General features: G+C 42.8%; 1 long non-coding RNA gene across 4 annotated transcripts; it reads right to left on the reverse strand.

The window, feature by feature from the left end:
- On the reverse strand, positions 1–5,881 carry LOC119268104. 4 transcript variants are annotated; one of them, XR_005132920.1, is made up of 4 exons: positions 5,551–5,881; positions 3,679–5,448; positions 1,938–3,496; positions 1–987 (listed from the first exon to the last, which is right to left on the reverse strand). It is a non-coding gene; the product is annotated as an uncharacterized LOC119268104 (long non-coding RNA). The 4 variants fall into 4 exon arrangements; XR_005132918.1 differs by having other exon boundaries at positions 1–708; positions 798–3,496; XR_005132916.1 differs by having other exon boundaries at positions 1–235; positions 759–3,496.
- Between the last annotated feature and the right edge of the window lie 968 nt (positions 5,882–6,849).

Consider the following 6,849-nt stretch of genomic DNA (forward strand, 5'->3'; position numbering starts at 1 on the left):
TGACCACAACTCAAGTCTTGATCAATTGGCATTTTTCAAAAATTCAGTACAAGACACGAGCTTACACAGAAAGTCTAGTCACATATATCTAGCATTGCTACATTTTTAATCTTCTATAAAAAAAACTACCATATGCCATGGGATAACCACCATCTGGACATCCATGCGATGAAAGCTTTGCACCTTTCACCTGGGATGATACTTAGTTGGTTGTGCCTCTGCCTCCTCTTATTCGCTGTAAGATACAAACAAGACAGTGTCATGTATAATGCTCTTGTATCTACAATGATCAACCAATGAGGTTGTGCAAGCTAACAGCTTTCCAACTTGATTACAACTCAAATCTAAAAATCTGCAGGTTATGAATGATTCTGATGACCTGTGATGGCGGCACATTGAAACTAATTATTTGAATAAAACCGTGCATTTGGAATACAAAGAAATACTATACTGGAACATGCATTTGAAGAAAAATACAATAATTCACCCGGAGAAAGGAATAGTACTAACAAACTGCTGCATGCAATCAGTGGTATTACAAACAAACAAAAAAGGGTGAAAAAACATGCACATTGTTTAGAAGAAGCAGACTGTTGACTGCCTTTCCCATAAAATAAATGTTTTTCTTTCACATAGCTATAAAAATAGGAACTTGCTTCAAGTTCACAAATATATAGCTTGTCCTTTCCTTTGTCCAGAAAAAATTCCCTGAAATATAAATAGTAGAACATCATGCACCATTTGTGAAGAGCACTTACTTGAACATATGTTGATTTCTGAAAATGCTAATGTGCAACCTATATGGGACGTGGGCATTTTGGAGCCAAGGGAAGCAATAACATCACCCAGTGCAGACAGTGACTTTTTGATGAACTTTGCCTCCTTTGATCTCTCTTCATCTACTTCAGTTTTAGCCAAGCGCTCACTTCCAACCACATGTGGGTAATCCTTTGCCCAGTTACCAAATGCTCACTGGTGACAGTGACCCTAACCAAGATGCAAGTAAAACAAAAGTTCAGATAACGTTATCCATTGCTAAAATATTCTCATTACTATGTCAAGTGTGCTACTCCCTCCGATCCAAATTAATTGACAAAGACTTAGTAGCACTTTAGTCCAAAATTGTACTAAGTCAGCATCAATTAATTTGGATCGGAGGGAGTAAATTAAATCTAGATCACTGACCACACAACTGACAACTTCTCAGCACATACAACCTCTGAATAAAATAATTAGAATACAACACGTGATAAAATTATTTAAAACAATTGGATTGTACAGAGAATGGCGGTTCCAACTTTTCTGAAATGTTACACTTAGCAATTAGGATGATGCAGATGGTGAAGTAATAGAACCAACACATGATATCATTGTGTGTAAATTTCATCAAGTCAGGTAAAATAAACTTGTAGTGCCGACCATTCCACAAGCACATAGATACGACACATCAATACACCCACTTCTGTTGGTGCTTTACTTAAGTAGTAGTATTTTCACAAACCCCATGCCAGGTGTATGCCAAGTGCACTTCACCGAGTTTTACACTCGCCGAACCCTACCCCGAGTACATATCAGCATAAATGTTTTTTCTGTAGTGCATTTGCACGTGCAACGCACGTATAAAACACTTGATAATTCCTCATTCATCATAGTTAAGAGACAATTATTTGAATAAAAAATGTATTGGCACGATAAATGTTCCTGTCATACAGGAAAACGCTTGCTTGCACCTATTGCGGCATATAGGATCTTTTTTACATGAAGCGACGAATGTTCCTGTCAGTTACACACAAACAGACACCACTGGAATCATCTCGCATGCCATGTTCAAAGTTTGGCGAGTTTTCTTTCGTCGGGAGCTCAGCAATCACAGTAGTCTACCGAGTATCAACGTATATGAACTCAGGAAACCAAAAGAATCTTGTAAACACACCTACCTATTTGCCCAGTTTCGAGGGAAGGGGACTCCGTGAGACAATATAAACCCATAAAACTCAAGTCATTGATGCGCCACTCATTCTTTATATGCATCAAGATGCTCTTTGACATGTAGATGTTAGTTTATTTTGCACTGAAATATGTCAAAACACTGAAATGCTGAAAGAAAAATACATGATCTGCAATGAAACTTTTCATCCATATTTCATAGAATTCACAACTGCCTAAATAATATGGAATTGCCATTGGCCACAAATTGCAAAGTCTGCGCTAAATAAGCAAACCTTATACAATTCTAGTGGGCTACCATAATTTTTTGACTGCGGAATTCTACAAAATAAATGAATTTGGAACTACCTAGTGGTCTACAATCCCAGTAATCAAGCAATCCATGCACACTTTGTATAATAAATGGATTTTGCTTGAATAACAAACTAACTTGTTGTACAGTTCTACAAGCAGACAAGATAACAAACCTATAAGAGAAGATATGGAACCATGGAAGTACAGGGAGATTGAAAACAGAAGCTTAACGTGTTCTTCACAGCAGATAATTTTGATCATTTCTTATAAACCATACTTACTATGTTCAACTGAACTGCAGTATACTATTTAAATTTGGACTAACCATGCTTTCCTAATACATCAACCAGGAAACAATTTCAAAATATACAAATAAGATCATGATGAGTAGTTTATTTGTTAATCATAATGGACATAAATTTCAAATTGACTTCAAGAAATAACATCATTTGTACATCTATGGCTTACGAACACCAGAGCAAATATTTGATACCAGCTTGAACTTCAAACAAAATTGTCCTGACGAACAACTATCCAATGGTACCACCCTGCACATCAAGAAAAAAAACATCACATACTCACTGCATTCCTAGATTTAGAGTGTTTTTGTGGCTCTACTATCTGAAACACCTTCACCGACAGAAAGTAGTTGTGCCAGTTGTTTAAGGAGAATAATAATCCACATACCATAGCCAGGATATATTTTTTCTTTCACATTTGCATACAAAGGAAAAAGCTCTGTAGAAAGATATTACCAGCGCTTGGAAAGGAATCGATTGCAGTAGCAGTTGCATAAGAAATGATGCACTGAGTTCTCTCGAAGCTTTCCTGCTTATTCACTTACAAAATTCAAATAAAGACCATCAAAAACAATTCGAACAGTCTGGTCAGTTGTAGAGGATTTTCCATATGTGATACTCTCCTGAATGTTGAATCTCAGCAATGTTGTAGAGGAGTAGGCCAGTCTAATTAATTGCATTTACACGTTTGTAAGTCTCGATCCTAGAAACTTGCAAACCTACGGTTCAACAAAGGCTGCAATTTACTTTTTACTGAAAGATATGTTATCTATTGATCTCTCTCTATCTTATGGCTGAGATGAACATAATTGTGGAAAGAAGCCTCCACTGAATTTTTAGTCTCCACTGTACACCACCAACCAATTTCCGAACTAAGGAGGCGGAGGGGGTGTTGCATTACCAGATTTTGAAGCCTAGGGCGGTGTGGTAGTGTGAAGCTGCTGCCCCGGCAGCCACTGCAAAATAAGGTACAGTTATACAGACAAAGCACATAACTTGGGATCAAAATTGTGAGAGTAGCGTAGGATATAACAGCTGTATACACACAAATAGTCATGGAGTAGCAACTTAGGACATGCAGAGATAAGATGTTCAACTGAACATGGAGAAAGAAGGTTCCAGGAGTGGTGGAACTCACCTGCGACGCCGTTCTTGCCGCCTTCGCCGTCACGTCGCCTCCTGGTTGTCCACTCGTGGGCTTCCTGGGCGACCCTCGGTCGTGGCACCGGGCCTCGATGGAGTGCGGCAGGCTACTGGCAGCGGAGCGGGTGACGCAGGGCGTGATGGCGCTGCGCAGGGACCCGACGACGCCCGACTTCGCTGCTCCCGCCGATCTTCTGGTTCCCGGCGCTCGAGCGACTCAACCTCTCGCTGGCCTCGCTGTGGGGCCAACCGCTGCTCTCCTCGGCCTCGTGAATTGCAGGGGCGCCCGCCCCCTCCTCCTCCTCCAACCACCTCCCGCTCCATCGGAAGAGATCGCCGAGCGGAACACCTTCATTGCCGCGCGCCTGGCCGCCTACTCCCCGCCATGTCCGACCTCCCCCTCTACTGCTGCGACCCCTCGACGCTCACCAGCCCCGCGCCAGGCCAACCTCCGCAGCGTCTATCTCGGGGTGGATTAGGAAGTGCATCGAAGAGGAAGGGAAGGGAGGGCCGGCGGCAACGTTGCTGCGGATCCGTATTTCTCGATCTAGGGAGAGATAAAAGGGGAATCGTGCCCAAAAATCACTGGGCTGTGGGCGGGGCCGCCGGGATCGGGAACGCGGAGCGCTAGAAGAATCGCAGACCACGCGTCTGCTCGGTAGAACATTTCATCTCAGACGTTCATCTAGGCGACAGACCGTTCGTGTAATATAGGCAGTAGGATGTGCTTAGGTTGATCTGATCTGACGGTACAGGTTATTCTATGTACAATTTGTTGTGTGGCTTTGAGAGAAGTCATGTTTGCTCTTTTAATAATAGTATAGAAGTATAGAAGACAACCTGAGCTCGACAGGAACACTCCAATCATTTGGAGGGCACAGGTGCCCAGAAAACTTAAAGTCTCTGCCTGGCTACTTTTCAGAAACAGGCTCAACACCCACGCCAACCTCGCGCACAAGCACATCATCACCAACAATGTGTGCCCTCGGTGCCATGAGCAATGTGAAGACACATCGCATCTCTTTCATTTCATGCCCTCTAGCTGATAGAGTTTGGCAACGCTTGGGTATTTCACCTATATCCGAGGACGTCGATGAGCTATGGGGCACAACACTGCCACACGACATGCAGGCCAATATGTGGCCTTTGGTTCTACTAACCTCTCTGTGAAAGATCTGGGCCGCATGGAATCACATGCTATTCAGGTCCATCGACCAAAGATCTGTAATAACCCTTAGGCTTATTATCTACAAGAGCGCAAAGAAGAGACAAGACTGTACGGACGAAATAGCAAAGTAGAGAAGGGCCACACATCTAAACTCTCTAACCCAAGGGGGAAAAGGAAACTAAGAAGAAGAAGCAACCCAAAGCTCTGATCAAGTGAAATATTTGGCTAGCAGGATACAAGGAAATGATTCAGTTCTAGAGCCAAAGATCGTAGTTCTCGAACGAGCACTCGAAAAGATTCTGGAGGATCCTCATGATTAGGTATTCTTTTTCCCCAGATTGTAGCATCAAGTATTTCTTGGCGAGCTATAAGATGGTCAGATTTATAAGTAAGTATCTCTTGTAAAATATGAGCAACACCAAATCCTTCTAAAGCCCAAACTTCCATTTCTCCTACTCGTTGTCCCCCGTATGTCAGTTGCATCAACCATCTAGTCTAGAGAATTTGAGTTATGTGTTCTTCAGGCACTACCTTCAACTGTTCCTAATGTTCTCCTGCTCGTGAAGATGCATGCCCTGGAAATGAGAGATTGTCCGGCTGAAAAAGATAAGAGCAAGATATGAGTCCATGAAAGAGACACGGCTGTGGATCATAGAAGAAGATAGGAAAGGAAGCACAACATCATGTCACCTGCCCTACCTGGCCTTCTTCTCTGCAGCACAGCCGTTGAACTGCTTGAACACCAGCGTTCTTGGCTATCAGCTAAACTCTGAACTGATTTCTCGCTGCAGCTGATGCATCCATCCTTCCCAGATCCCACTAAAGGCAGTCACCACAAGTAAATGCTGGAATGTGGCAGTCTAGCAGCGCAAGCCAGAGAGTGGTTTGTGTCTAGTGGAGCAGCAGCACCTGACGCTGTGAGTGCAACCACCCACCCCCATTGTCTTGTATGCTACAAGTAACTGATGTATTCTTCTGCAGTCTGATCTCGTCACCACATGTCGCAGAAAATAGAAGCCTGATCCAATGCTGTGAGCAGCAGCAGCATTTTAGAAGAAGGAAAAAACCTGATGTATTCTTCTACTACGGTGTCTTGTTCAGTCTGATCTCGTAGCCACGTGTGAAGAGAATGACACGTAAAACTACAGAATCTGCTTTAATATGATGGGCATGGTTGTGCCTGAACCCCTTTGGATTCCTTCGCTGCCGCGTGCGTGAGTGAATAGTGTGAGATTCCCACTGCAGCAGTAGCACGCCAGGTCAAGTCATGCTCATGCCCTACGGCATAGGTCTCTCTTTTTAAGCAATTTACGTTTTCTTCACGTTTCCATTTTCTTTTTAAAATTGGTACGCACTTATCGAAAAAGATTTTCGCCCCGCTTTATAGATAAAGCAAACCACCAGAGCCACAAAGTACAACAAGGTACACACACAGAGTACCACAACACAAAGTTCAAACGGTTCTGCTGAGAGGACAACTCAACAAGTCCTGGAAATAAACAAAGGAGGCGGGTCAACCGCAGCATCCGAAGCAGCAACAAAGGATCTAATCCGGCTCTAGAGGTGGCGGAGGGAGCGGCGGCGCCAAGCGGAGAGCCATCGAGCGAAGGTCGGCAATGATGGAGGTGATGGCGTCGCGATCCTGGTACACACTTACTCTCTGTCGAAACAGGCTTTCATCTTTTTTATAAAAAAGTAAAACAACCATACAACAAATTCATGTGCAGCAACACAAACACATCAACAACAAAGTCTAGTCCCAAACTAGCAATATGTCCGTGCGTTGCAACGGATCTGAAGTAGTACTACATATTCACAAATTTCAAAGAAAAAAGTCTAGTTTTGATATACATATATGACTAATAATATCTTATGTTTCACTCAAATTATATTCCTTGGACTGTTTTGATGAAGCAAAGGAGGAATGTGGTTTGGTTTCAAGATACTAAGGGGTTTTCTATAAATTGAAGCAGATAAGTGGAATATTGTTGTAAAAAG

This window comes from Triticum dicoccoides, chromosome 1A, assembly GCF_002162155.2.
Source record: "Triticum dicoccoides isolate Atlit2015 ecotype Zavitan chromosome 1A, WEW_v2.0, whole genome shotgun sequence".
Classification (NCBI taxonomy): Eukaryota; Viridiplantae; Streptophyta; class Magnoliopsida; order Poales; family Poaceae; genus Triticum; species Triticum dicoccoides.